The following is an 8,367-nucleotide window of genomic DNA, read 5'->3' on the forward strand; positions in this document are numbered from 1 at the left end:
TTCTGAAAACTCAGGAAGTTACTGTGTAAGCCTCATTTATTCAATATCATTAAGGAATAAGGTATTTGGCATAAATTAAGCACCCGTGACTATTCTTATACAGCCAAGCAGGTAATAATAATCTTTACATATACTTTCTCATTTAAACACCAGGGCAGCCCCTACGAAATTGGTGTTATTATGATCAACATGCTCACAAAGAACATTAAGACCTAGAAGGGGTAAGTAGCTTATCCAAGATCAGACAACCAGCGAGAGGCAGAATCCAGGATTTCAAGCCTCATCTGTCTGATGTCAGAGTCCACACCTCTAATGCCTTCCCTGCTACTTAATGAGTACCTTCTTCAAAGTCAAAAATTTTAAATAAAGTTTGAAATTTTTCCTAAAGTGTTCTCAAATACCTGTCTTTTGAAGCAATGGCTCCTGGACATAATTTAACGATTGTTGTTGTAATAACTCTAAAGATTTTCATGACAGTGTTTCTGTCTACTTCCAGGTTTGGGACTGTCTTCTGGATAGTAGATTGCAAAAAGATCTGACCACTTGGTAAGATGAGATGTTTCTGCATATCAAAAGCTTTAAACACTTCCCTATTTTTTAAATCACTTATATTCATATCCTCCTTAACCTAATCTTTTCAAAATGTCTTGTCACCTTTCTTTTTAATTTGAAAAGTAGAGCTTTATTCACTACAACCAAACATGCCAGCCTACCACGCTGAGAAATTTAATGAAGAAATATGGTTTAGGCAACCTTTAACTGCTCCAAAAACAAGGCTTGACAAAGTACAAGTTATAAAATGTCGGTATGATCACTCTATTACATTTAGAGTGAAGGCATTGGAAGAAAAATTAAAATAATATTATACTTCAAATTAGCTATGCAAGCTAAACTAATAGATTTGTGCAAAGTATAGTTATCTGGGAAATTCTGTTTATACATATCCATCCACAAATGTGTATGCATTATAAAATCTACTCTAATTTTATAATGGAATCTGATAAGCAGTCCTTAAAGTTCTCTCTCTCAACTGACCACTAAAAGATTTTTTAAAGGAGGAAAATATACAGATCTTATAGTCACACCAAAATTAAAACAGAGCCTCAGTCTGTTGCCAGAATCTTAGAAGAAATTTCACTTACTAATAGCAATGAATTAAAATCTTGCCCAGGGGCTGACCTAGTCTGGACTGGGGGAAGTAAAGCTGACTTGTCAGTCCTAAGGATGGTAGACAGTAGTTGGAGGAGGTTTTATTTCTTCTCCACCATCTGTTGTCTGGTTTAAAATCTCAAGACCCAGATATACCAGGAAATGAATGAATGATTGTCGCTGTGCTGCAACATGATGAGCTTTAAGGTGGCTAGTGTACTGTTTTTCCTTCCCCAGCATCAGCAAAAGCCCCTGTTATAGCCATTCAGCATCTGGAATTTCTCCAAAACAGTAAGAAAGGAGGTGAGGGAGATCGGGAGCTTGGGCCCAAAAGGACAAGGACAAAGAGACAATATAGCCCAGAACTGGACCAAAGCACCCCAGACTCCAGAAAGTCAGATAAGGAGCCCGTGAGGACAACAAAACCTAAGGCTTGCTGGAGAAAGGGAGAGGAGGGGAGATGTAAGATCTGAGAATGGACTAGACAGTTTTAACCATAAGTCACCAGAAAGTCATGGAAGCTCTGCAAGATTCCATCTACGGGTGGAAAAGAGAACTTTGACAAAGCATTAGTAAGCAAAACATAAATCCACTGTATATATTCACCCACTAAACTGAGACTTTTTAATTAACTCGTTATTCCTTCAAAAACTTAAAAAGCTTACCTCTCATTCACCATTTTGGAAGAGGGGGAAATACAGTAGGATAAAGGTGGAGCCTAATGAGAAAAGAATACAGAAGAGGAAAAAAGCTAACCCAGGAGATCAGTTAAAACAAAGCTCATGGTAAGTGCTATGAAGCAGGCCTAGAAAGTAGTCTGTATAAACTCAGGATTCAATAAATAATATGATTAAGAAATTGAGTAAACTTGATAATATGGTAAAGAAAGCATGAGAATACAAAGGCAGTTAGAAATTCTAGGTAAAACAGAAAGTTCTCAAGAAAGTTATGGTCTATGTATGCTGCAATCAAAAATACTTGGCAAGGGAGCCGGCTCCGTGGCCGAGTGGTTAAGTTCACGCGCTCCGCTGTGGCGGCCCAGGGTTCGACCCTGGGCGTGGGCAAGGCACCGCTCGTCAGGCCACGTTGAGACGGCGTCCCACATCCTGCAACTAGAAGGACCTGCAACTAAGATATACAACTATGTACAGGGGGGATTTGGGAAGATAAAGCAGAAAAAAAAAAGATTGGCAACAGTTGTTAGCCCAGGTGCCAATCTTGGAAAAAAAAAAAAAATTCTTGGCAAGATTTTGAGCGATTGATAGTGGGTAAAGAAGAGAATCCATTCGACCTTATGAGGAATTTTCTCCTTCAAGCAACACTGTTTTAGTGGCATAGGATGTCATCTCTTTCTCTACGAATCAAATAATGCTAACTGGTTCTGAACTTAAAATATTTACATAATATTGGAAATCCAGTACATATACATACACATTATAAACCTTGACAATGAAAAAGTAATGGCTTAGCCGACAGAATTACAGATATGGAGTGGGGAATAGAGGGGCTGAAATATTTTGATCTTCAAAAGTGGAGGATTATTTTATTTGTCAATTATAACTCAGTAAAGCTGAAAAAAAGTGGGATTCAAGAGATATTGCATAAATCTGGGGGATTAAAAAATTAAGCAAATTACTTAAAGTTACAATGGTATCCAATAAAATAATACAAAATATAATTAACAAAACTATATGTAAATTGGAAAGTATAACAAAAACTAAGTATCAAAAATTGGAAGAAGAGAGAGAATACAGGGGGAGATGGTAAAAGAAAGAAAAATTCCTCATCTGTGGCATGCAGTCAATGGTTAGTGCATTAAAACATTATTTTAATGGAGGGTTTTTATCCCTTCTTATAAATACGCAATAAGCATTCCTAAGTTAGAAATGTAAGTTGCTATTAGCATGTCACTACTCTAAACATCACTGCATTGGAAATCCTTGGACATAAGTATATGCATCATCTCTGATTATTTCGTTAGAGGATTTTTCTAGAAATTATCAGACCAAAGGAATTTAACTCTCTTAGGGATTATGTTCATATTACCAATTGAGTGATCATTATCTTTATATCTGGAGATGGCTATGATGGCAAAAACAAGACCAAGACCATTTCTTCAAATTTTTTTAAACTTTGTATTTTAAGACAACGCAGTTGTAGGAAATAATACAGAGACCTCTCTCATATCTTTTACCCAGTTCCCCCTGATAGTAACATATTGCAAAGCTGTAGTACAATATCACAACCAAACTACTAACATTGATGCAATCCACGGATCTTATTCAATTCTACTTGTCGGTGTGTGTGTATTTAGTTCTATGCAACTTTATTACAAGTGCAGGTTCATGGATCCACCATCACAGTCAAGATACAGAACATTCCATTACAAGGATCCCTCATGTTGCCCTTTTCTAACTATTCTTACCTACCTGCTTCTCTCTTCCCACATCTCTGACTCCTGCAAACCACTAATCTGTTTTCCATTTCTATAATGTTGTCATTTCAAAAATGTTATCTAAACGGAATCATGTAGCATGTAACCTTTTGGCACTGACTTTTTTCACTCAGCATAATTCCCTTGGAGATCCACCCAAGTTGTGTGTATCAACAGTTTGCTCCTTCTTATTGCTGAATAGTGTTGCATGGTATGGATGTAGATCAGTTTGTGTAACCATTAACCCATTGACCAAGGGCCAATTTGAAACATTTATTAGAGTGTTCGAACTTACCCACCTCGTGGAAAAAGATTTGTCAACTTATCTAAGGAGATTTACTTTAGCCACGTAAAAGGAAAGATAAATTCACCCTAAGTTAGAGAGAATGGAAAGAGTTAACAATTGCTAAGAACTTACTAAATAGGGGCTGGCCCCATGGCCAAGTGGTTAAGCTTGCACACTAGGCTTCTGCAGCCCAGGGTTTTGCCAGTTCGGATCCTGGGCGCGGACATAGCACCACTCATTAAGCCATGCTGAGGAGGCATCCCACATGCCACAACTAGAAGGATCTGCAACTAGAATATACAACTATGTATCGGGGGGCTTTAGGGAGGAGAAGAAAAAAAAATTGGCAACAGATATTAGCTTGGGTGCCAATCTTTAAAAAAAAAAACTTATTTAGTTTTCAAAGTAACCCTAGACTTGATATTATACCCATTATACAAGTAATAAAAGTAAGGCTCGAAAAGTTTAAATAAATTCCCACAGCTACTAAATAGTTGATCTGTGATTAAAACCCAAGTCTTTTCCACGTTAAATCCATGCCTTCTGGCCTCCACTCCACTCCACTGCCTATGATGTCAAAGAGAAACTGACCACGAGATGCCCTGGGTTAAGAAACAGCTCTGGTCCTGGAAGAATTGTGAAATCAGCCACCAGGGAGCCGGCAGAATAAAAATTCGGTTGTCTCCCTTCCCAGTTTTCTTGACCATAATGGCTTTTTCCTACCTAGATTCTTTTACTTAACATCCTTGTAATCCCGAACTATAAACTCAAAGACCTCCTACTCCTAACGAAAAACTTAACCAGAGAAGAAATGAATAAAAAGCGTTAGAATCAATTGATGGTTATTGTGGCAAACATGGTCCAGCAGAGAAATCTCTGATAACGTGTGCTCCCATAAGGAATTAAGTACTTGAAGATAAAATAGTTGCCTTCTTCTATTCCTCCCACATGCTGACATGGTATTGCTCCATAATTTTTTTGTCACAGCTTTCAGATAAATCACTAGAACCACTACCTCTGTTGTCAAGCTGGTTTCAAATGACATCAGAGCACTGAGCTGGGGTCTCAGGACTGTCCCCCTGCTGGTTTCTCGTGCGTGGCCATACTCCCGCCCACCCTCGGAGAAGACGGCATCTTGCTTACTAGACAGAGATAAATTCCTCACTGGCATGCTCATCAGACACTAGGCCAAACTCATCTCTTTCCCCCTCTCCCTTCCTCCCTCACTCTGGTTATTTATAGAGATCACAGGTGAATAAGGGGAAATTATTACAGTGCAGTGACTGCTGAAAGGCTGGAAGCTAAAGAAGATGGATGATCAGGGCTCTGACGTGATTTGTATGGATTTCCAAAATTAAGCCGTTCTCTTGGAGTGACCACCTCCCTCCCACCCCGGGCTTCGCCGCTGCCCTGGTGATAACCTTCATCTGCACTTGTGAGCCCAGAAAGCTGAGCACGTTTCCCATTACCTTTCAAGCGAGTGTGTAGGGTTCTTCTGGCCTCTCAGTAATAGCAGGGCTGCTGGTGAACAGAGTGATAAACACCTACTGAGAGGGATGTAGCGTGAAAAGATCTCATCACCTGCCATTAGCTCGCGCGATGAATAATGCAGCATTTTCCGTGGCAGGTGCCAGGGGTGGGAAGGAGAATTGCTCCCGTGAATGCTCTGGTGAGCACTTCAGCACAAAGTAAAAGGTGAGAGCAACAGATGCATGTGACAAAATTACACAAGCTATTGTGTTTTAAAAGAAGGGGAAATTTCACTTCACAAAGACTTGGCAGGTTTCCTTTCTTTCTTTCTCTAGCCTTACAGTCATGGCAGGCTAATGCCACTGTCTCTTAAACTTTTACCATTCTAATCTGCACCCCTTGCAAAGGGACAGTTTCTCTTTGATTGGATTACTCAGCTAATACTACATACATTTCTCCATCTGGTTCCAGTTCTTTCTCTGGTTTGTATGTCTGGGTCTTGATTTGTGTATGTGGATCTTTATTGTATTTTCATGAAATGTTATAAGCTTGGATTAAGTAGACATATCAAACAAGAGCAAACGTAGTAATTTCTGTGTGCATTTGTACCCACACGTGCGTGTGCGCGCATGCGCACACACACATTAAAGTGGTCATTTTTGGCCAAAAGAATGGGTAGCTTAGGCTTACTGCCTCTGAGAATCTGACTGAAGAGAGTAATATCAGACCAGCAAAATCTAAGACAAAAACGGGCTCCATTATTGGCTATTCACAGCACACAGATCCCAACATGAAGAAAACTTTTGATTAAGTTTTGGTCAACTTTCCTCAAGACTGGCACAATTTCTGAGCACTCAGGAGTAGTTTTTCATTTTCCAGCCAACCGTCATGTAATTTCCAATATGGCCAGACATGAGAATTAAATTCCAGGACTAATTAGCCATCACTCTCACCCTGAAATCCCACATTTTCTGAGACCAAAATGCCGAATTCTCTTGTTGTGTTGACCTTCACCATTAAAGGCAAGAAGGAAAATTTTAAAACACAGAAATAGTCCTGTGGTTAAAATTAGGCTAGAAAATTTTTAAATGTGGTGCACACAACTACCACTAAGATAATAACTGAAGAAGACATAACAGATTGCTCCCTCCACCTAACTCTGGATCTGCCATCCCGCCAGCAGAGCAAAGGAAGCTCCCAGCCTTTTCTCGCACCATGATGGAGAGAGAAGGGCTGGGCCAGACTGAAACAACACGGTAAATTAAAACAAAGCTTGCCTTTGACTCTGCTGATGCCCTTTCCTTGTCACTTTAGCCATCACTTTTTAAAACAAATATCCTGACAAGTGTGAGTGCACTTAGTTGACAGGACAGAAATGGAGCTGTCCCAGAGGATTAGGGACATAGGACAGTCAACATACCATCTCTTTTACCTCATTATCCCAAGAGACCAGGATCCATCTATCACCTTGAGTTGCCCAATAATATCTAGTTTAGTCTTGCCCCCCTCCAAAACACGCCAGCTTCCCAAATTACCACTCATATCTTTCTTCCTCCAAACTCCTTGCCCCTTATTAGAAAAGCTTCCAGAATCCATTCATTCATTCAATAGTATCTGTAAAGCACATATGATGTACCAGGAATAAATACTGGGGCTGATCATGTCTCTGCCCAAAGGAGAATTACATTCCAGTCGAGGAAACAGGCAGTAAATAATTAACCAAATAAACAAACAAGTATTTAAGCAATGTGATCATTGCTGTAAAGGAAATAAAACAGCAGAATGATGTGCTAGGTAATGACCAGGAAAGGGGGCTACAGTAGTGAAGTTAGTCAGAGAAGGCCGTGTAGGAGTAGACATTTGACCAGACAGTAATGAAGACAGAACCAACTGTGTTAGTCTGAGAAGCAGACACTAAGACAGGATTAAAGGTGAAAGACTTTATTGGAAAAACACCTGTGTTGAAAGGAAGGCATAGAGGAAGCCTGAAATTGTCATGAGACCACAATGAAGTCTGACCCCAGGTAAAGGAGCGAAGAGAAGAAGGTTAGTTAGAAGAGTCCTAGGCTTCCACGCAGTCTAAGAAAGATTCAGCAAAGCTGGCATGGATTCCTGGTGCCAAAGTCAGCAGAAAAAGAAGCTCCATGTCTCCTAGGAAGAGGACTGCCCAAATATCCCCATGACACTCAATTGCTGGGGGGAGCAGCCCTGAGAGGCAAGGCCTTGATGCAAAATGTGTGGTAGATTTCAAAGCACAGCAGTGGAGGCCCCCTCAATCAGCCACATTACTGCTGGAAGAAGACTGTGGGGCTCGCTTTCATGGCTACCATAACAACCAGGGGAAGAGCAGGAGAAAGAGAATTCCAGAGAGAGGGAACAGCAAGGACAACTGTCTGCAAGCCAAACACCACCCAGAATGAATGAAAGGAGTTTGGGTTGGTTAGATGATGGTATAAAAATAGACAAGGGCCAGCTCATGTATAAATCACGGAAATAATAATGCCTCAGTTATTGACCACCCACTAAATTTCAGGCACTTCTCTAATTGCTTTACATATGTAACGTCTATTCATCCTCACAACATCTCTGTAAGATGCTATTATTATCCCAACAGTATAGCTGAGCAAACCAAGGCCAGAAAGGTAAAGTAACTTGCCCAAGGTCACATTAGCTTGTAAGTGGCAGAGCTGAGACTCAAACACAGACACTCTGCCTGCTTTCAACCACCACACTGTACCTTGTCTCTGGTAAGGGTTTTGAATTTCCTCCTAAGAAAATCAGGAAGACATTGAAGGGTCTTAACTGAAGTGGCATAAACAGAATTAAGGAATATACACTAATATGTGGTTTCAGGGCATCCACTCATCCTCTTAGTCCCTCGAGAATCTTTCAATAAACCTAAAATAATCGCCCATCATTTGAACTCACATAGTATGAGACTGTGGAAGGTGGCGTGTGACTCTAATCCATTTACAGGATGACATAAAAAGCCACCAGTTCTGCATGGGCCTGGAACAGAGAAGGCTCT

Source organism: Equus asinus, chromosome 23 (assembly GCF_041296235.1).
Source record: "Equus asinus isolate D_3611 breed Donkey chromosome 23, EquAss-T2T_v2, whole genome shotgun sequence".
NCBI classification, from domain to species: Eukaryota; Metazoa; Chordata; class Mammalia; order Perissodactyla; family Equidae; genus Equus; species Equus asinus.